This window comes from Chlorocebus sabaeus, chromosome 8 (genome assembly GCF_047675955.1).
Source record: "Chlorocebus sabaeus isolate Y175 chromosome 8, mChlSab1.0.hap1, whole genome shotgun sequence".
NCBI lineage: Eukaryota > Metazoa > Chordata > Mammalia > Primates > Cercopithecidae > Chlorocebus > Chlorocebus sabaeus.
Genome location: NC_132911.1, coordinates 83,743,749 through 83,767,014, shown reverse-complemented (window position 1 = coordinate 83,767,014; position 23,266 = coordinate 83,743,749). Strand labels below are relative to the sequence as shown.

Genomic DNA, 23,266 nt, shown 5'->3' with positions numbered 1-23,266 from the left:
TTTCTGCCTGGAATTCTTTTCCCCAGATCTTTACATGGCTGGCTCCTTTTTATCATTTAGGTCTCAACTAAAATGTCGTCTCCTCAGAGAAGACTTCCATAACCACATGGTTAAACTAGCTTTAGCTTTTTTTTCTTGAGATAGAGGCTCGCTGTGTCACCCAGGCTGGAGTGCAATGGCGTGGTCTCGGCTCACTGCAACCTCCGCCTCCCAGGTTCAAGCTATTCTTCTGCCTCAGCCTCCTGAGTAGCTGGGATTACAGGCATGTGCCACCATGCCCAGCTAATTTTTGTATTTTTAGTAGAGGTGGGGTTTCACTATGTTGGCCAGGCTGGTCTCGAACTCCTGACCTCATGATCTGCCCACCTCAGACCCCCAAAGTGCTGGGATTACAGGCGTGAAGCACTATGACTGGCCTAAATTGGCTTCTGACCCACAACTGTACGTCTCTCTAGTAGTTAGTAAAGTGTTTGGCTCCAAATAAGAACAAACTTAACAAAGGCCTAAATGGATGGAGCTTTATTTGTCTCACACAGATGAAGATGTCCAGGGTAGTTAGGTGAAGGCTCTGCAGGGCTCGATGGTGACAGCAGGGATGCAGGCTCCTTCTTGCTTCCTACTCTGTGGTAGTCATTAACATCATGACATTCTTCCATGTGATGATCACTCCATGATTGCAAGATAGCTGCTGTGCCTCTGGGCATCATGTCTTTGTTTCAAACAAGGAGAAGGGAGAGTTTAAAGGATCAAAGTCTTTTTTATGTGGCTCTGGCTCTGCATTTTATTGGGCAGGAAAGTATTCCTCAGGGTATTTTGTTTGGAGCCATGGATTCATGTCAGGTTGCTACTCCCTTAGCAGTAAGGGAGGATGGGGAAACAAGCATTTCACCTTCTGACATGTACTCTAGAAACTGCAAGGGACAAGGGGATGTGAATGACATAGGCCAGCAAATCCCAGTCACCTTTTGTGTCAGACTGCTCTGCATAATTCTTTCCATAGAATTTATTTATTATTCATAAAATTTAGCTTTTATTTTATTTTATTTTTTGAGACAGGGTCTTGCTCTGTTGCCCAGACTGGAGTGCAGTGGTACCATCTTAGCTTCACCACCAGGGCTAAAGCAATAACCTTCATCTTCACCTCCTGGGCTCATAACCTTCACCTCCCAGGCTCAAGCAATCCTCCCACCTTAGCCTCCTACAGGTGTGCACCACCATTCTTGGCTAATTTTTCCATTTTTTTCAGGGCTGGGGGGAGTGGTCTCACTGTGTTGCTAGGGCTTGTCTTGAACTCCCGGGCTCAAGTGATCCTCCCATTTTGGTCTCCCAAAGTGCTGGGATTACAAGCATGAGCCACCACACCAGGCCCAAAGTTATGATTCTGTGAAATTATCTTATTATTTAACTGTTTTCTTACCTATGTAATGCTCTTACTTATGGTAAGCTACAGAAGAATAGAATACAGAAAAATCTCTTTTGTTTGAGGCTGTGACCAGAAGTCCCTGGCACATAGTAGGTATTCCATAACCATTTGTTGATTTTCAGATAAACAAACGAACAAACAAAAGAGAAAATTTGCCTCCATGTTGCAAATGGATTTCTATAATATACAACACATCCACAAAGCACTAGATAATCAAAGTGCGATTATGAACATCCTATGCAAATTGCTGGCATGCCTTGAAGACACTGTTGAATGAGCTGTCCTTTTGATCTAAGGAATAATAGGGGTCCTATTCACTACAGTTGTATTGGTAAGAGTGATGATGGTATCTTCTCTGAGGTCCACACTGTCTCTTCAAGTTGTCTTTGTGACAGAGAGCTTGACTAGCAGAGTGTTCATGGGTCAGAGAGAAGCACAGTGTCTTCCCACAGGATGTAGCCACTGGCCATGTCTGGATTCATGGTCGAATTCACTAGACTTCCTGGACACATGCAAGCTCTAGAATATGACATAAAATACCAGTGACATATACACAGGCTTGGTCAGGTACATGCCACATTTCTATGCCAATCCAAAGTTCTATCTATAAGAAAGGATTTTGTAGTGGCTCTCAAGCTCAAGATTGAACATGGTCACTGCTGGAATCTAGACAGCCTGGTAATGGTTAGTGGGCTAAGAGAGTAGACTCCTTTGCAGAGGGCGCTGAATAGCCTCATGGGAGTCCCTCACCCTAAGGCAGAGCTGGCCTATTAAGTTCAGCTAATCTGAATGTCTTGATGACCAGCAGGGAGGAAGGAGAGAGACTGAATACTGCTCCTTGTCCTCAGATGAGCTCTTCCTGTACTCATGTCTGGATCCAGAGGAAATAAGACCTGTAAGTAAATATGGGAAGTATTTTCAATACAAAACCTCCAACTACAAAGCACAGCGTCATAGTGCTTTGGTGCCTGTGTGAGAAGAGATTATACAAGGCGAGAAGGAGGTGTTCTTTCCCTTTCTTCATGGCTTACAGCCATGGCTGTGATGCACAGAGGGCTTTAGAGAACACAGAACCTCCTCAGCTTGTTGAGATTTCCAGTGTGGTAGCCACATCTTCAGCACTTGTTCCTGTGCACACTGAAAACATCTCCAGGAATGCTCAGAAACAAGCAGGAGAGACCTGGAGGGGATGGAGGTCCTACAACAATGGGTAGGAAGGAGAGCTTGAGATGTTGGTTTCATTATTTGTAATAGGAACCCATTTTAAACATTAGCCCCCATCCCCATCTCAGCCTAATGAAGCCCATAGAAAGTGGGCTCATACATTTGTTGAACAAATATTTATTGCCAGGCACTGTACTAGATGCTGAAAGTAGAGCAAGGAACAAAATAGACAAAGTCCTTACTTTCATAGAACTTACATTATACAGGGAGAGTCCTGGTCCATTTGGGCTGCTATAACAAAACACCATAACCTGGATAACTCATAAACAATAGAAATTTATTTTTCCCAGTTCTGAGGCTGGGAAGTTCAAGATCAAAGTGCTGGCAGATTCAGTGTCTGGTGAGGACCCTCCTTCCTGGTTCATCGACACTGTCTTTTTTTCTGTATCCTCACATGGGAGAAGAGGCGAGGGTCTCTTGGGGGTCTTTTTATAATGGCACTAAATGAACTTGTGAGGGCTCCACCTTCATGACCTGATCACCTCTTAAAGGCCCCACATCTTCATACCATTGTACTTGGGGTTTAGGATTTTAACAAACGACACAACATTCACCCGACAGCAAGAAGAGATAGAAAATTAACAGACTTTGATGATAAAATTGCTGGAAGGACTAACAGTTGGATATAAAAAGAAAAATTCATTGAGAATGTTTCATCAAGAGTCAAAAGAGAAGTTTGGGGAGAATTAACCATAGGAGGAAGATATCAACTATTCTTCATCTGCACTTACATGACTGCAAGTCATAACCAGCCTTTCTGTGAGCCACACCAGACCTTCTAAGGCCAACCCTCTTTGTCCCCTCTCTGCACACCTAGAGCCTCATGGCCTTTGCCGCACATGTGGCCTGGCATTGTGATTTATGAGTGTGTTGTCTCTGTGGCGGAACTGTGAGCTCTGCAGCACCTCGTGCAATGACAAGCCCATTGCAGGGGCTCCACAAATATCTGGTGACCGTCACTCTGGTGACAGAGTGAATGAATGGAGTCACGTTGCAACAGGTGAGGTTTAGGCCAGACATAAATGCTTCTTGTCAGGCACATGAAATGCTAAAACAGCTGTGAGGGGGAGGTTGTGGTTCACACCATGTCAGGCTTCAGCTCAGGGAGGATTAACCCCTTGGCTGCAGAAATTTGCTGGGAGTGGGTCATTCTCAGCCACTGAACATTCTGGAGGGTTGTGAGGTCAGTCCAGCTCACTGTCCACAGAGGACCTGTGCAAATACACAGGGTTTTAGAAGCCTAGCAATAGAAGGTGTCACGATGCATGGGACTCTGATGAATCTCAGACCAAATCCTGAAAACAACTTATGACCTTGACCAGAAAAAGAAAAGGTGTGTGTGATCAGTTTGTTAAGTTCTGCAAAATGTGTGGAATTTTCATGAGTGACTCTCATTTTACCCATGCTGTTCCCATCCTAAAAAGTAATATATGTGTTGCAATCACTCCTTCAAGGCAGGTAAAACCCTGATGGGTATGCAGAGGCTATTTGGTATCTCTGGGGAATATGAATACAAGGGAATGATAATGAAGCACACTGTTTATTTGGCAGCACTGAAAAAGAAGAGTTAAAAAAAAAAAGTGTTAACAACTCTTGCAGAATTTGTCTAGCAGGCTTTCCAGTTTTTGCTGTAAAGACCCACTGAAAAAAAATAAAAAAGAAAGAAAGGGAGGACTAAATGATGAGAGCACACTTTAGCCATTGTTTGTCTACTCTGACCAAGAGCATAGTAAAAATGCATTGCATATTATGATCCAGCCCACAGTAATGATGCATCACCTACTTACCTGCCTGAACTAAGTATTTCATAAAACAATACTTCATAATGTGCAAAGTACTCTAATGTTTTCTATTATACTCTTTTTCTTATTTTTAGAAAACACTGGTCATTGCCTGTTAAACTGAGTGGGCAGTGGCTGTCAATTTGCAATACACTGCCCCAGGTGACTTTAGAATGATGTAGTGATATGGTTAATTGGAATTGAAATTGCATTCTGTAATGTGGGTTGCTGCAACATTTCAGAGCTTCAGCCTGTGCAGAGAATGTTGATGTTTGTTTTTGTACTGCTCCAGGCAGGTTTAGGAGCCTGTTAACCCGGCACGCCCAAGCCATCCTTGGTGAAAGGTCAAGAGTCTGCGTGAGCAGAGTCACCTCCTGCAAGTCCCTCAGCCTCAAGGCATCTTCCCCGTCTCCACCCACAAAATAGAAATCCGTCAAAATCTCATTGATTCAGACTCTGTGACAGAATGAAATTTATAATTTATTTAGGGGTGATTACAAATGCTTGTCTCAGAAATGCAAATTTGGTCAAGTAATCATTTTGAATTCCTACACAGAAAATTTCAGAATCTTCCCTCTGTCCTCTAAAGTGCTAACTGAGGTTCGGGCATTGAGAAAGTGAAACTCCCGCACCCCGACCACTACTCTTACCTCCCTCTGTCAGGCAGAAGCTGAATCCAAAGAATTTGTAGTGGCCATTTCCTTGGGTTATTCAGAGAGTGAACAGAAAGTGTTTGAGGCTAGTGGCCTCAAACTAGCTGGAGGAAGCCCACTGCACCCCCATGTAAGAAGGGCAGGGCTAATATATAAAAAATTTATTTTACCAGTAACATTATGCTGAGAAAAAGGAATGTTTTGAGTGTTAGATATTAGTGTTAGGGTTGTCAAGGCAGAGATGCCCTTAAGATCCACTAGTGAGGAAACAGGAGAACTGGATCTCTTTTGGTGAGAAACTTAAACCCAAATGGAAGGATTCATCCTCATCTTTGTTCTGGGACCTGGGAAGTCTTTTTGTTCACCAGTGTACATACTTAGTCATGAGAGTCTGGCTTAGTCTGCGTACTTAAAAAGCAGATATGGGACAAATGACAGATATATTGGAGTCAATCTCTTCCTGGGAGGCCTGTGCCTGGCAGCTTTCTCTTTATGCAGCATGAGGGCAGGTGACAGGATGCAGAAGGTCTATGCTGTCCTCTGACACTGTGATTCTCCTCCCAGATGGTGCCAGCTCCCCAGCATCAGGGTGTCCAGGGCAATGGGCAAATGCATGTCCAACCTCTTTGTTTCCAGCCTCTGGTGTGGGCTCTGACACGGAATCCCCTGGAATCCTCCAACTAGAGGCGCAGAGATTGAAGAGAGAAAGACTCAGCCCTTTCATAGCATCAGGGCTCAGCAAAGGCACCCCTTGAGGAAGGAAGATGGGGTGCAGTAACACCTGCATTATGATAATGCTGAGGCTTTGGCGAGATCTGCTCTTAGTCGTGCGGTTATTTGACTGATTTTTACTTCCAGTCTGGTATAATTATCTTTAGGCACCCATTCATCTACTGCCTTAAAGATAGAAAAACTCCCAGATTTTTTTAACGGCATTTCCACTCTTGAAGTTTTTTTGTTTTTGTTTTTTCCCCCTGATATGCTGGCTGTGCTTTCAGGAAATTAGACCTTATTTAAAGCCCCAATATGTCTAGTTCTTTATGTTAGGGAAGACATGATGTTTGGAACATATGTAGGAGATTGGATGAAATATATATCTGTTTGTATCTATAAGATCAATGCCTGCTGCCTGGAGTATAGCTCCTACAGGGCCGGGCCATGCTTTCTACTTGTGAATTACATGAGGGTCAGCAATTGTGCACAATACAATACATGTGAACTATAGAATAGACTGACAGATCTTGCTTATGGGGTAGGGTCACTGTGAATCAGAAGAGGCTTCTTACTGCTAGGACTTATGTAATTACCAGGAATCTAAACTGAAACAGTGGTGCAGTGTTAAGAGTAAAACCAACTATATCTTCTCAATGAGAGATTATAGTAAATGGGTGGCCCTATTTTCTGCAGATTTACAAGATCATTAATAGGCATAAGACCTATAAGAGGGCTAACCATATATTCACTTTATAGAGGATTTCAGTGCCAAAACTGTTAATAAAGTTAAAATGAAATAATTTCCATGACTATAAATTGCCTTTTTTTTTTTCTTGAAACAGAATCTTGCTCTGACTCCCAGGGTGGATTGCAATGGCACAATCTGGGCTCACTGCAACCTCTGCCTCCTCGGTTCATGTGATTCTCCTGCCTCAGCCCCTGAGTAGCTGGGACTACAGGCACATGCCACCACGCCTGGCTAATTTTTGTATTTTTAGTAGAGATGGGTTTTCACCATGTTGGCCAGGATGGTCTTGAACTCCTGACCTCAGGTGATCCACTCATCTTGGCTTCCCAAAGTCCTGGGATTACAGGCATGAGCACCGCGCCCCTCCTGGATTGCGTTTTTTTTCCTCTTGCAATCCCTCAAAAGACTCACGAGTATGTTTGTTTTTCAGTTTTTAAAAGCTACATTTAACAGATGAAGAAACTAAAATAGGAAGAATTTAAAATTCAAGACGATTACTTTCCATTTTTGAATAGTTTTCACTTAGATGATCTCATTACATTGTCATAACAATCCTATAAGAGGGTGCTATTAGGATTAGTTCTATTGAGGTGGAAAAAGATTAGGAGAAGCTGAAAGCGTGAAGTGCCATAGTGCCTTGCCTCTGTCCCCAGCGACATGTGCTGAAGCCAAGGCAAAGTCTTTTGCCCCTGAACCCAGGGGCATGCCCGGAATCCAGGCTGGACTGCTTGTAGGGCTCCTCGTGACAGAGCAGAGGCAGCAATGTGGTAAGTAGGCCCCAAGCTTCACTTGCCTGCCACCAAGCTTTACTTAATTCTCAGCCCTCAGTTTTTCTGCCCTGAGTTTTTCCAAGGAGAGGCTGGTTCAAGAAAATATGAGATAAGCAAAGGAGAGGAAAAGGCGATTCTTTCTAAGCCTACAGCAGGCCTGGCTTATTTTACTTTATCAGAGCAGAATAGCTCCTAGGTTGGAGTAGCCCAGGACCTATCCAGAGTTACTAGCCATGAGGGATTTGCAATTCAAAGAGATTATAATTCCTTAGAGGATGAGACCACACTACTCACCAGTTGGCCCAGGAACAAGCCCTTGATTCATCCTTGCCAACCCTCATTCTCCTCAGGGAATAAAGGAGAGGGGATGAAGGAAGAATATAAGATAGACTCGAGCCCCTTATGGGCTAAAAATCATTTGTGTTTTATAACTGAAGATACCAAGGTTCAAAAGGTCAAGTGGCTTGTCCCAAGTCATGCAGCTGAGCACAGATAGGCTGCAAACCTGGTCCTCTCACTCCAAGCACAATACAATAATGGCATCCATCCTAGCCTTCTGTTTGACCTACAGAATTTCACTGCCTGTTCTCCCGCTCCCTATTTCCTGCCGAGTCTGGACACATGGAACAGATTGTACACACTGGGCCATTGCCACTAAAGAGCTGTGAAATAGAATGGATGGAATATATGTGAGTATAAGTTCTTATGTGCAGAGGAATGAAAGGATCTGATATATGAAGAAAGATTTAAAGGAGCTAAGTAGGTGGAACTGAGTTACTTGATGACTTTGAGGGATATGATATCAGGCTGTAAACATGTGAAGGACAGAAATACCTGGAAAGATGAACTATTTAGTATGGAATATGGGATATAATGAATGAATGAGCAATAACTAATGGAGGTAATTCTCTTTTCCTTTTTTTTTGGGGATGGAGTCTAGCTCTGTCACCCAGGCTGGAGTGCAATGGTGTGATCTGGACTCACTGCAGCCTCCGCCTCCCAGGTTCAAGTGATTCTCCTGCCTCAGCCTCCGAGTATCTGGGACTACAGGCGTGAGCCACCCTAGATGGCCGCTTTTCCTTTCTCTTAGGGATGAGAGTAGTAACAGACTTCAGGTACCTGATACAATCTTAGAAGCTTTTTTTTTTTTTTTCCCCCCAAATAATCCTTTATTCCAGTGGGATTAAATAGAAGAACAAATGAAGCTTTCAATCCCAGATAAATTTAACAACCTGTTTTAAACAAGTTTTGCACAAATGCTTCTTCTTTCAAATCTTCTCTGTCTACTGTCAACTCTTTAACTCTTGCCTGCACTGATTCTCACTGGGCATATTGCAGTGGTTTCCAGCCATCCCCTTGCTTTGGGATTTGCCAACCAATTTACCCTCCATGTGGCCAGGGAGTAAGCTTTTTAAACCACTTACCAGAACAATGATTTAAAACCACACATCCTGGCCAGGCACAGTGGCTCACACCTGTAATCCCAGCACTTTGGGAGGCCTAGGCGGGCGGATCACTTGAGGGCAGGAGTTCGAGACCAGCCTGGCCAACATGGTGAAACCCTGTCTGTACTAAAAATATAAAAATTAGCTGGGCATGGTGAGGCGCACTTGTAATCCCAGCTACCTGAAAGGCTGAGGTGCCAGAATTGTTTGAAGTTGGAAGGCAGAGGTTGCAGTGAGCTGAGATTGTGCCACTGCACTCCAGCCTGGGTGTCAGAGTGAGACTCTGTCTCAAAAAACAAACAAATAAAAAACCCACACACATCCTACTATTGAAGACTTTATATTGCAAGTAACAGAAAACCTGACTCACGCTGCTTAAATAGAAAATTTACTTTCTGGGCATGGTGACTCGTGCTTGTAATCCCAGCACTTCAGGAGGCTGAGGCACACAGATCACTTGAGCTCAGGAGTTTGAGGCCAGCCTAGGCAACTAGGTAGAACCCTGTCTCTACAAAAAAATTGAAAAATTAGCTGGGCAAGGTGGCATGTGCCTGTAGTTCCAGCTAGCTGGGAGACTGAGGTGGGAGGATCGCTTGAGCCTGGAAAGTGGAGGTTGCAGTGAGCCATGATCGTGCCACTGTACTCCAACCTGGACAACAAAGTGAGACCCTGTCTCAAAAAAAAGAAAAAGAAAAACAAAAGAAAAAAAAAAAAGATACTTTCTAGGTTCATGTGACAGGAAGGTCCAGAGATGGGAGAACTAGCTACAGTATGGTTCAATCCAGTGGCTCAATGACGTGACCAGGGACTAAGTTTCTTTGTGTCTCCCTGCCATGCTTCCTCAGGTGCCAGATTCTTTCTGTACTGAGTCTGGCTGGGGCTGGCCCTGTACTTGCAAGGAGGCCATAGCTTGTAGACTACACATTTCCACACTTTCAAAGGGAGAGAGAAAAAGAGAGAGAGAGTTCTGTCCCAGAATGCTGGGCAAGAGTCCTTGATTGGATCAAGGACATTCACTTGATTGGATAGGGCTGGGTCGCAGGCCCAACCTCAAACCCATCTTGTGGCCAGGGGAATGGAAAATGTTGATTGGCTTAAGCAAATCAGGAGCTACTCTGCCCCTGGGTATAGGGTTAACTTCACCAGAAGTACCCAGGCTGATTAGGGATGGAAGATTACAGAACATCTATGAGGATATAGGAGGGATTGGAAGCTGGGCGGGCCACTAGAGACCCTCCACAATTGAGCTAATGACCATCTGCCCAGTCGTAATTTCCATCATATCCACTCACTTAATTCCCACCCTATACCCAGGGTGTAGGCATACACAACAGCCACATGTGACTATTTGTTTTTCCCTGAAAATCCACTTCTATGTCTTACTCAATCTAATATGCCACCCACCCCTTAGCACGTTGAATACCTACTTCATCCTGAAGGTCTAGCTCAAAACCCATTTTTCCATGATGTGATGCTTTCTCAGATCCTTCATTAAATAAATATCTTCCTCCTGCATTTTCAAATTCATCTGCTTCTTCACACCACCAGCTGTGCAATCCTGGGCAACATATTTAACCTCTTTGAGCATCAGTTTATTCTGAAAAATATAGATAATACTAGTACGTATTTCAAGAGTCGTTGTGAGGATTTAATAAATTAATACAGTAGTCCCCTCTAATCTGTGAGTGATATGTTCCAAAACCCCCAGTGGATGCCTGAAACCTTGGATAGTACTGAACCCTATACATATTGTACTATGTTGTTTTGATCTGATGAAGTGACTAACAGGCGGGTCGCATGTGGATAAGCTGGACAAAGGGATGACTCATATCCTGGATGCAATGGAGCAGGATAGCATGAGATTTCATCATGCTACTCAGAAGAGTTTGCAATTTCAAACTTGTGTTTATTTCTGAAATTTTTCAATTAATATTTTTAGACCACAGTTGACTACTGGTAACTGAAATCATGGAAGGCAAAACTGCAGATAAGAGAGGAATACATATAAAGTCCTTAGAAGAGGGACTTGAGTTTAATAAGCATCAGTACATGTTTTTGTTTTGCATTTTATACACCATTGAGCCTTGTGGTAAACTATATTCATGTTTATCTCTTCAATAGATTATGTGTTGCTGGAGTACTGACTAACACATATTCACCAATATATCTTTCTTTGACTCGTTTAACAATTATTTAAATTGATACCTAGTAGTTGTACATATTTTAAGGGTACTTGTAATATTTTGATACATGCATACAATGTGTAATGTTCAAATCAGGGTAATTGGGATATCCATCATCTAAAACACTTATTATTTATTTGTGTTGGAAACATTCCAAATGTTCACTTTTAGCTATTTTGAAATACACAGTAAATTATTGCTAACTAGAGTTAGCCTATTGTGCTATGGAACACTAGAACTTATTCTTTCAATCTAACTGCATGTTTTTACCCATAAACAACCTCTGTATACCCCAACCCCCCCTTTATCATTCTACTCTCTACCTCTATGACATCAACATTTTTAGCTCCCACATATGAGTGAGAACACGCAATATTTGTCTTTCCGTGCTTGGCTTATTTCACTTTTTATAATGTCCTGCATGTTCATTCATGCTGCTGCAAATGATAGAATTCCATTATTTTTTATGACTGAATAGTATTTTATTGTATATATACATATCGATGTGTATATAGATACACATTTTCTTTATCCATTCATTCATTGATGGACACGTAAGTTGGTTCCATATCTTAGCTACTGTGAATAGTGCTGCAGTAAACATGGGAGTGCAGATACCTCTTTGACCTGATCTCTTTTCTTTTATATAATATATATACGTATTTTATATATATTTTTCATTTATATTATACACACACACACAGACACACACACATATATGTATCTCAGTGGGATTGCAGGATCATATGGCAGGTGTATTTTCAGTTTTTTGAGGAACTTCCCTACTGTTTTCCATTGTGGCTGCACTAATTTACATTCCCATCAACAGTGTATTAAAAAATATACAAATGGGCTTATATCAAGCTAACAGGGTTCTATGCAACAAAGAAACAATCAAAAGAGTAAAGAGATTTTCTTTATTCTTTAAGAAACCTAAAGAATGAAACCTAAAGAATGAAAGATTGCTGGCCAAGGTGGCTTATGTCTGTAATCCTGGTGCTTTGGGAGGCTGAAGTGGGAGGATTGATTGAGGCTAGGAGTTCAAGACCAGTGTAGGCAACATAATGAGACCCCATCTTTACAAAAATAAAAATTAGCCAGGCGTGATGGTGCATGACTGTGGTTTTAGCTACTTGGTAGTTTGAGGCTGCAGTGAACTATGATTGTACTACTGCACTCCAGCTTGGGTGACAGAGTGAGGCCTGTCTCGGAAAAAAAAAAAAAAAAGGGAGAAAATATTTGCAAACTGTCCAATCACAGTTTAATAACCAGAACATATAAGGAACTCAAACAAATCAGTAGCAAAAAACTAAATAATTTGATTTAAAAATGGGCAAATGATCTGAACCAGTATCACAAGAAGACATACAAATGGCCAACAGATATGAAAAAATGCTCATCACTAACCATCATGGAAATGCAAATCAAAACCAAAATGAGATATCATCTCCCTCCAGTTAAAAAAAATAATATCAAAAAGACAAAAAATAAAAATTGCCGAGAATTGCTTGAACTTGGGAGGCAGAGGTTGCACTGAGCCATGATGGCACCACTGCACTAGAGCCTGGGCAACACAGTGAGACTGTGTCTCAAAATAAAAATAAAAATAAAAAATGCTAGCAAGGATGTGGGGCAAAGGGAACTCTCATTAACAAATAGCTTTGAGTACCACTAAAACTATGTGTTAAATATTGGGTATTTAACTATGTGTTAAATACTGGGGTACAGATAACAGGATACACTCACTGTCTGCCCTTTTTAAGGTCTGGCACATTCACAGCAGAGTAGACAATCACCAAGTACTTGTAGAGTCTAACTGAAATCAGGACGGATGGAAATAGCTGCATTTTCTACAAAGATGGCCCCAGTGTATCCAAGTGAAGCCACACCATAAAGGTTGGTCCAGAGACTGATGGGAATAACTTGGACTCAACTGAAGTTGCTGTCATTTGGGATTACTGCCAAGGCAGCAAGCAACCAGTGCAAAGGATGTTTCAGAGATGAGGATATGAATGAAGTGATATGACCACCTTGAGGTGGTTCCAAAAGCCCACTCAGGAGACGATCCATTAGGTCAGAGGAGCTGAGAGTGGAGGTTTGTGTCTTTTAGGATGAACTGAGGCATGGTGTCACTCAAATTTTGCCCTATGACTAGAAAAGGAAATCTTGTGCTTGTCATAGCATCATCCTTCCATATTCTTTCTCTCTCTCTCTCTTTTTAGACGAAGTTTCACTCTTATTGCCCAGGCTGGAGTACGATGGTGTGATCTTGGCTCACTGCAACCTCTGCCTCCCAGGTTCAAGCGATTCTCCTGCCTCAGCCTCCTACGTAGCTGGGATTACAGGCATGTGCCACCAATGCCCGGCTCATTTTGTATTTTTAGTAGAGATGGGATTTCACCATGTTGGCTAGGCTGGTCTTGAATTCCTGACCTCAGGTGATCCACCTGCCTCATCCTCCCAAAGTGCTGGGATTACAGGCATGAGCCACCACATCTGGCCCATGTTTTTTCTTACTTTGTCTTCAGGCCTACTGAAATGAATGAAGGCATTTTGGAATTAGTTAGGAGACTTTGGAGTAATTCAGATGAGAGACCTCATTGGTAGCCTGATCAGGATCATTATTAGTAATGGGGACGGACAGAGGTGTATAGGTTTCAAAATACTTAGGAAGGAGAGTAGACTGGTAATATGGTTTGGTTCTGTGTCCCCACCCAAATCTCATCTTGAATTGTAATCGCCATAATCCCCACGTGTCAAGAGAGGAACCTAGTGGGAGTTGACTGGATCATGGGGGTGGTTTTCCCCATGCTGGTCTTGTGATAGTGAATAAGTCTCACAAGATCTGATGGTTTTATAAAGGGCAGTTCCCCCATACTTGCTCTTCACTCCCTCCTGCTTCCTGGTGGAGAAGGTGCCCCTTCGCCTTCCGCCATGATGGTAAGTTTCCTGAGGCCGTCTAGCCGTGCTTCCTGTTAAACCTGTGGAACTGTGAGTCAATTAAACCTCTTTCCTTTATAATTATCCAGTCTCAGGTAGTATTCTTTATAGCAGTGTGAAAAACGAACTAACACAACTGGACTTGATGATTATTTGAATGTGCAAAATATATCAGTGAGGGTGCTTTCTGTTGCAAAAAAAATTGAAACCCTTTCTTGTGCTGGCAAAAACAAAGAAAATATATTATCTCCAATAACAGATTTACCACTGGGACCAGCTTCAGGGCTTATGGGTTCATCAGCCCAACATTCCTTGTCTCTACTCTGCCATCCCTAGCATTGGCTTCATCCTAAGGCTGGTTTTTCCATCAAATCAATTTGTGGCCACCCCCAGTGACATTTTTTGATGTTGTTCAGATAGAATGGGGGGAGAAATTAGCCTCTTTTTTCTGAGAAGTCTGGGGCAAGTCTCTCCTCGTGCTTCATTGGCTAGACAGACTTGGAGCTGCCCACCTCAACCAATCACTAGCAAGTAAGATGACATTACCATGGTGGACTTACAATCATGACTTGGGGGAGGATGGATATTGGGAGAGGCAATCACAATGTCTGGTAGCTTAGACAACTAGGTAATGGAAGTGCCATTTACTGAGTAAAGGAATCTGGAATGAAGAATTGGTTTGGGGAGAAGATGATGAGCTTATTTTCAGACTTGCATCATGATGTTTGTTTTCACTTCATATAGGAGTTCAAAGGGTACTTGGACCTTTGGAGAATTTCTGAGGACATAATTCTTGGCTAAAAAGAATATGGGCTATCCACTCTTTTAGGAGTCTTCTTCCATTGCCAACCCGGGTTCTATCCTAGATGTGGCAAAGACAGTCCTGCCACACTGTGAAAAAGCCATGTGTGAACAGTTTTCTGCTTCCAAGGGAATGCTCAATTACTCCTTACAAAATCTTCTCAACCTTATGCTGGAAGCTCAGATGAAATACTGAATGTGTAAAGTGCCTGTGACATTTGTTGTCATTTGGTAATTTCAGCTTTGGTAATTCAGTCTTTCCTGGACCTTCCCACTTCCCAAATGCTGCTTGTACAATTATTATGCTACAATGAGGAGATCGTAATGCACTGCAAACATTTGCTCCAAATGCAAGGTTTAATTTAAGATGTGTTTGGAATTCACAATTACCTAGCAAAGAATAATATTAGATCTTGAGAAGCAACATAGTGTAGTGGTTAGGAACACAGATGATGGAGTCAAACTGTCTGGGTTCAAGTCTCAGCTTTACCTGTATAAGCTGTGTGACATTGAATCAATTGCTTAATCTAGCTCTGTACCTTAGTTCCCTCATCTGCAAAGTGAAGATGATTGTGATAACAGTAGAATCTATTTCACGGGTTTATTAGCAAGTTAATTATATGTGAAATGCTTAATATCTGCCTCACAGGAGGCACTCTTTGCTAGCTAGGTTGCTGATTGTTTTTAAATAAATAAATCCTTAAGGTAAAATTCTATACCGTTCTTCTTTTTATCAACACTTTCTAAACCCAATCGCATGCTCAGGTTTTGATTAGAATGTTTCTTTTAGCACAGTCCTGTAACTTGATATAGAATCAAAAGCCCATCCCAGAGGGTGGTGCTGACCTTTAGGGCTGCTTAACACCAAAGCTGCCGTCTCTGGGGCTCCCTAGGACTTGGCTCCATCTCAGCCACAGGTGGCCTTGTTTAACCGATTACATCCAATTAAAGAGAAGGTCTTAATTTGTCTTCCTAGCACTTAGAATTGGCTAAGATGTTTGACATCACTTCCTGAAGCTAAGATCCCCTGCTTCCTTTTTCCCACAGAAGAAAAGCAAAAAGACACAGAGATTCGAATGGAGGAGGAAACTTCAAAGTCTTTAAAATTGTTTACTGGAAGATTATTTCTCCCTCTTTTGCCTTTCATATATTTATAAATCACTTATATAATAAATAATACTGGGGAATCAGAAATATCTGCTATAAATATTTTAGAATATTTTCTTTCAGGTTTTAAAATTGCATTTATAGACTATATTTGACATAGTTGTAATCAAAGTATAGATACAATTTTGTATTCTGAATTTTGTTTCATTTAACTTTATAAGTATTTCCCATGTTTCTATCCATTTTTTTTGTAAAAATTTTTAATGGTTTTGTGGTATTTCACTATATTTAATTATTTATTTTTCTAGTATTGAACACTTAGTTTTAAAAGTATATCTAGGCCGGGTGCAGTGGCTCAGGCCTGTAATTCCAGCACTTTGGGAGGCTGAGGCGGGCAGATCACTTGAAGTCAGGAGTTTGAGACCAGCCTGGCCAACATGGTGAAACCCTGTCTTTCTTTTTATTTTTTCTCCCTTATTGCCAATAATATTAATCTTTCTTAGATGTATGTATAGCTCACATTTATTCGATATTTACTATTACAAGTACCTTGGGTCCTTATTTAGAAGTTTGTTGATGTTTTTGTAACCAGAAACATGCTGTGGGAACTTAACTCTTGCTTATATCAATTAGCCAATGGTAAAATTGGCTTCTTTATGCGTTTTACTTGAAGTCACAGCTTCCAAGAACCTATTGATTATGTTAAGTGAGGACTTACTGCATTTGCAAAGCGGTGGTCACACAGGTGCTTGGTAAGGGACAGGCAAATTACACGGCCTTCCTGTCTCTCATTGCTACTGATTCCATCTCTGGTCCCACCCCTTCCCATTTGAGCTGCATATACATATATCTACATGCCTCTTGGATATCCCTATTTGGATACCTTCCAGTCACTTCTACCACAACATGGCCCGAACTAAACTCATCATTTCACTCCATGTCAAGCCTATTCTTTGTCCTCCAGGTTGCTTATCCCAGTGAATGCCCCCATCATGCATCTACGTGTACAACTTGGAAACCTGGAGTCATCTCGCATTTTTTCCAGTTGCTTACTGCCAAAGTGAAGTTGGTCCCCATGCTCTGTCAGTTCCACCTTCGAAGTGTCTCTTGAATGGGGCTGACCTCATTCTTCATTTCAGTCTCTTATAATATCTCTTATTGCTAGATCATTGTGTTCGTCCCCAATCTCCTCTCCCTGCCCTAGCCTGAGACCCTTCAATCCCGTCTCTAAATTGCTGCCCAAGTCATCTTTCTAAAAGACAAATTTAATTATTTTGCTCCTTTGCTTTAGGTCTATTAGGATAAAGTCCAAACTCCTCAACAAGACTTTTCATGGTTCCTGTCTCTCTGGCTCATCCACGCCTACCCCTGGAGCCCTGTGCTGCCACTGGGCACACCTGCTTGCAGAGTGCCTCATACTCCGTCACTGACCTGGAGGCCTTTTGTACACCCTGCTACTTCTTTTTTTGGAATACCCTTTCCTCCCTTCTTCTCTTGGACAATTGTTACTTGTCATGTAAGTGTCAGATAAATGAATCATCCCTTCTCCAGAAAATTTTCCCAAATTCCCCTGCCTGGGTCCGTGGCCCTTCTCTGGCCTCATAGTCTCAAGTACAGACCTCCATTTCTGAGTCATCCTTAATTGTTGCTCTACATACATATCTGTCTCCTCAAATAGATTTGTAAGCTACTTAAGGATAGGTTCTGGATGTTTTATCTCTCTGCCTCTAGCCCTAGCCCAGTGCCTAGCACACAGGAGATGCTCAAAGCATCCTTGCTAAATGTGTGTTGAATGGAGTTACTCTTGACCTCATTCCTCCACCACTTTCCAAAAGAAAGGACAAAATCTCCTCCCTTATTGCTACCACATATAAGGTGAGTTCTTACAAATGCCCACTTTCCTCTCATTTATAGGGAAGTATGGATATTATGGTATTTTCACAGTAGAGACTTCCATAAGGAGAATCAGAGCATTCCTAAATCTTGCAACCCAACAATAAGCCAAAAAACATAGCACCATTTTCTTGTAATGGGCCCATGTATATTTTTCAAACTTCTACCATCCTCCGTTAGTCTCTGACACCTCACTGCACCCCTTCTAAAAGTGTAGTGCCAAAATAAATAGAACTCAGAAGCTTAGGTCCAGAGGCAAGTCACTGACTCAAAAATCATGACTTGCTTCACTTTTTTCCTCTTTTCATAGTGTACAATGATGCCTGTGCTTGCTTTATTCAGAGGGTAAACACAGATTTTTAAAAACTGAACATGAATGGAGGAAATGAAAAAAATTCCTCCATTAACCCAATCTTGACGAGATTAACTGATCAAAATTGTGAACGGCATTTTGTAAAGCATTAGAGATCTAATGTGAATTTCTCATTTAATCCTGTTTCTTCCACTATTCCCCGCTCTTACTCTCCCCCTTCCATTCCCCAACCCACCCCCTAACCCCGGCTTTTTGGTTGCTATTGCAATTCAGTGGCATTTGTTCGGCAATCAGCATTTCTTCCCCTTCCCTTCCCTTCCCTTCCCTCTCCCACCCTCCTGGGAGGCCGAGAAGGAGGCGCAGAGGAGGAGGAGAGAGAAAGAAGCCCCAGTAGTATTCAGCCTGTCCGGCTCCCTACAGGAAGTGATCTTTCTGCTTTTAGGCCAGCCACACGCCTCCCAGCCAGCCAGCAGCTCTAACTAATTAGCACACGTGATGGGAATTGGAAACAAAGTCGCCAACAATAGGAGCGTGGGAACCCGAGCTGCGCCGCAATTACAGCGCCCCCCTCCCCCGCCCGGATCGGCCGCGGGCGACGCGCCACCCGCCTGCCCAGGGAGGGCCCGCCAGGTCCGGGCGCCCAGGGCTTCGGGCCGCGTCCGTCCAGTGGGTCGCGCCGCTGGCCTCCGCCCTGTGGGGGTCTGCACACAATAAGGGGAAAGCATGTTTAGGGAACCTCAGCGCTGGCCAGGTCACGCGAGAGGTCAGTTACCCTTTGTTGGGAGAGAGCGAGGGAAGAAAGACGGTCATCAAATATCCTCCTTGTGATAGTTTAGGGGACTGGACAGCTCAGGAGCCCGCGGGCCCACCGTGGGGACTTGGGACTCTGCGGGACGTCTGCCTAAGGGCTGTCGGGGCGCCGCGGGGAACGCGCTTTCTTTATAGTATATGCAAGAGACATGGACCCTGCCCTTTCCGCGTCCTGCTGAGAGGGGGCCGTTGCGGGGCGCCAAACAGCGGCGACAGCGGGCAGAACAGCGAGGGCCAAGAGCCGGGCGCTTCTAGCCTGGGCGCGTCTAACCTGGGTTCACCCTAACTAGCTGGTGGCTGCCCCGTGCGCATGCGCCTAGCGGTCGCCTCGGCCAAGGTGATTTCACAGATAGGCTGATGGAAATTTGCGTCTGAAGTTTCCCAGGACGCTACACTCCGATAATTTTTTTTTTAATTTTATAACAGCTTTATTTAGAATTCACATGCCACGCAATTTACCTATTTAAAGTGTATGATTCGGCTGGGCCTGGTGGCCCACGCCTGCAATCCCAGCACTTTGGGAGGCCAAGGCAGGCGGATCACTTGAGGTCAGGAGTTTGAGACCAGCCTGACCAATATCGTGAAACCCCGTCTCTACTAAAATACAAAAATTAGCCGGGCGTGATGGTGCGCATGTGTAATTCCAGCTATTCGGCAGGCTGAGGCAGGAGAGTTGCTTGAACCCGGGAGGTGGAGGTTGCAGTGAGCTGAGATTGCGCCACTGCACTCCAGCCTGGTGACAGAGTGAGACTCCGTCTCAAAAATAAATAAATACATAAATAAAAATAAAAATATTTTTAGAAGTGTATGATTCAACGGGTTTTAGCATATTTACAGATAGTGCAACCATCACCAATTTTAGAACATTTTCGTCCTCAAATCCCCCAAACCCATCCCCTTTGCTATTAATCCACCCCATAACGCTAACCTCTCCCATTCCCTAGTTCTAAGCAACCACTAATTTATTTTCGGATTTGCCTGTTTTAGACATTTCATATAAATGGAATCATATATGTCATCGTTTGTGTCTGGTTTCTTTCAGCATGTTTTCAAGGTTCATCCAGGTTGTGGCATGTATCCTCAGTTTTCCCTTTTTATTGCTGGGTATAAACACATTTTGTTTATCCATTCATCAGTTGATGGGCATTTGAATTGTTTCCACCTTTTGGCCACTATGAATAATGCTGCTATGAACATTTACATGCAGGTCTTTGTGTGAACATGTTTTCATTTCTCTTGGGTAAATAGATAACTTAGGAGCAGAATTGCTCAGTTGATGGTAAATTTATGTTTAGCTTCTAAGGAAACTGCCAAACTGCTCCAAATTGGCAATAAATTCCCAACTGTGAGGTTTTAGTTTTTCTCCAGCTTCCCACCAATATTTGCTATTGTTTGTCTTTTTGGTTATAGCCACTCTAGTGGGTGTAAAGTCAGTCCTAAACTATAAAATTAGGAGATTCAATGAGCTCTAAGCTCTTTTCCAGTGCTAAATTTCTGAGGCACAAGAAGTGGACCTTGCATAGTATATTCTAGCAGGGTCATGAATGGTAACTTATTAAATCAGCTGCCAAAACACAATAGTATCACTATTTTCTGTGAAAATTGAAGTAGAAAGTAACTATTTACAAATATGTATCTAACTGGTATCATGGAGCTGTCGGAATAAGCCCCAGTTAAAAGACGACTCCTTTTGATACTCTCCCCATCCACACGCCAACTCCATTCCCAAATCTCAGCTTTTACTGTCTGTAGCAGACAAGTTATTTCCATATTATGTGATTTAAAATGACCCTGTATATTCAGAAACATCAAGTGGTAGTAAAACGTTACTCTAGGTTGTGTTGTCCAAACCCAGAGTAATTTTCTTGGGGCCAGGGTGTTTGATCAGATTTCAAGTTTATTTAGATATAAGTGTAGTTTCTCATTTAAAGGAAACTGCTTTTATAATAACAGTTATAATGTTTCTGTTTACATGATTGGCTGCAGATCACCAAAGGGGTGGGTTACCATGTAACATTAAAAAAATTCAGACAGTATGTTGCATTTATAGCAATAGAAGGAGTGGGCAGAATCCCCTCCTGGCTTAACCTAGTCTTTTCCTTTCCTTCCCTTTCCCTTCCTTTCCTTTCTGAGATAGGTCTTGCTCTGTTGCCCAGGCTGGAGTGCAGTAGTACAATCATAGCTCACCATAACCTTGAATCCTTGGACTAAAGCGATCCTCCTTCCTCAGCCTCCTGAGTAGCTGGGATTACAGACGTGAGCCACTGTGCCTGGCCCTGTTTCTTAAATTCAGAAATGAACATCATGATCTTACATTGATTTCAATGTAGTATATTTTTTCAATAAAGATACTGCATATAGCGGTTAAAATATATTCTGGTTAGAATAGGTCATTTTAAATTCAGATGACAAGCAAACATGACAGGTGATACATTTACTGCAAAACCTTGCTTGGTTTTGCAGTGATTCCAGGTCTCGGCTGCATATTAGACTCACCTGGCAAGTTTTAAAAACATATTTATGCCAGACCCCAACCCAAACTAATTATATCCCAATCTAGTTTTCTTTTGTTTTTGAGAATGGAGCCAACTGCAGTATTTTTTTTTTTTTTTTTTTTTTTTTTTTTTTTTTTTGCCAGCTCTCCAGTAGATTCCAAATACAGCCAGGGTTGAAGTTGGTCTTACCAGTGGTTCTCCAAGTATGATCCCAGGACTGACTGCATCATCTGGGAACTTGGTTGAAATGCAAATTCTTGGGCCCAACCCAGACTTACAGAATCAGAAACTCCATGAGACGGGCCCAGGAATCTGTGTTTTAATAGTCTTTCAGGTAATGTGTGCTGAAATTTGACAACTACTAATATAAGTAGAAATTTTCCACTTTGGCTGCACATGGGAGACACTTGAGAACTTCAAAAACTACTGATGCCTGGGTTCACACCCCAAGAGATTATGATTTTAATTGTTTTGAGGTGTGGCCTATGAATTGAAATTTAAAAAGCAAGCTCCCCAGATAATTCTAGTATGTGACCAAGTTGTGAATCATAGAGCAAAAACAGCAATTCCTAAAGTATGGTCCCAAATATCCAGCATCAGCATCATCTGGGAATTGTGTGAACTACAAATTCCTGAGTCCACCCAGATCTGATTCACACACTCTAAGGGGGAGGGGGACCCCCAAATCTGTGTTTATTATTAAACTCTTCATGTAATTCTAATGCTCACTAATAGTTGAGAACCACTGGTTTAAATATTGCAGTTCTAGGGTCTGAATATATATTCAATTTTTGGGGATGGATCATTGTGCATTACAAAATTTTGAAGTACAGGCCCTGGAGGAACAGAGTTTCTCTGTTAAAATAATTTTTATATATTCTTAAATTCTTTTATCACCATTGTAATTTATACCTTAGTTTTGATTATTTTGCCTTTGTAGATTTGAAGGCTGATCTCATCTATGCTTTTGTCTTTTATTTGTTCATTTATTTAGGTTTCAGAGGTCTGAGCATTTCATTTTGACATAGGGGAAATAATGGCTTCCTTTCTTCTCTCTCGAGCCCTTCCCTTGGGAAACATTTTGAGAGTTCATGGTTTCTCAAGATAAGAAGCAACTGTCTTAAACATCAAACCATTACCATCAACAACAAAACCACCTAAAAATTCATATAGCTCAATTTAGGAATTTAACATATATCCTGAATTAATTAGGAAATTGCAAAGTTCTTATGTAAAAGAGGTTGGCTGAATTCAGAGATACATCGCTGAATACTGTATAACTCATCGTGATCTTTTGATGGATAGCCTTGAAGCCAAGCAACTCCTTTCCTCCTCAGTTGCTTTCTATTAGAGCCAGGTTTCTCCATCAGCAAAGACAAATGGTTTTCTAGAGCAGTGGTTCTCAATGTGTGGTCTCTGGGCCACCACCAGCAGCAGCGTCTCCTCCTCCAGGTGATTCTGATGGCTGCTACAAGTTGAGAACCAGTTTTAGAGCAAGAAAACTGGGAATGATTTTTGACTCACTACCTATCAGGGCAGTATTTTCTCCATCCAATAGTATGCCAAGTATTGCTCAATATGTTTTCATAATTCCTTTCCCTTATTCTTTCCATTCCTGAAGCCATAGGCTTAATCCAGGTTCATTCCTAGCAGATTCCCAACTCCAGGACTTTTTCCCTCTATGTGGGTATTCTTTTTATATCACCTCAACTATGTATGATGAACATTCAAAGTCTCCTCCTTCTGTTTATAAACCTAACTAGATCGTCTTATTCCATTTCACATTCTTTGTCCTCATGGGCTTCATAATCACTTTCCAGCGGGCCATCCCACTCCTGCCCTGTTTTCTTATGAGGCTCCCTTCTCCTCAAGTATATGGCACAGACTACCACAACCCTCTCCTGCTTTCTCTCTGAACTCCATGAATGCTATAAATAAAGGTAATGGGAAAAATGTCAACAAAGTG

At 42.2% G+C, this 23,266-nt stretch overlaps 1 long non-coding RNA gene and 1 other non-coding gene across 2 annotated transcripts in view; one reads left to right on the top strand and one right to left on the bottom strand.

Moving 5' to 3' along the window:
• Positions 1-1,586: 1,586 nt before the first annotated feature.
• The window catches only part of LOC140712319 (uncharacterized), a 31,859-nt gene continuing 10,179 nt past the window's right edge, over positions 1,587-23,266 (bottom strand). The window contains exons 3-4 of the long non-coding RNA XR_012093850.1: positions 22,642-22,768; positions 1,587-1,942 (exon numbers count right to left, since the gene is read on the bottom strand). This is a non-coding gene — a long non-coding RNA (uncharacterized lncRNA). The remainder of the gene's footprint in view (positions 1,943-22,641; positions 22,769-23,266) is intronic.
• LOC119624952 (U7 small nuclear RNA) lies at positions 4,226-4,289 on the top strand. The gene has a single exon (XR_005241112.1). It is a non-coding gene; the product is annotated as a U7 small nuclear RNA (small nuclear RNA).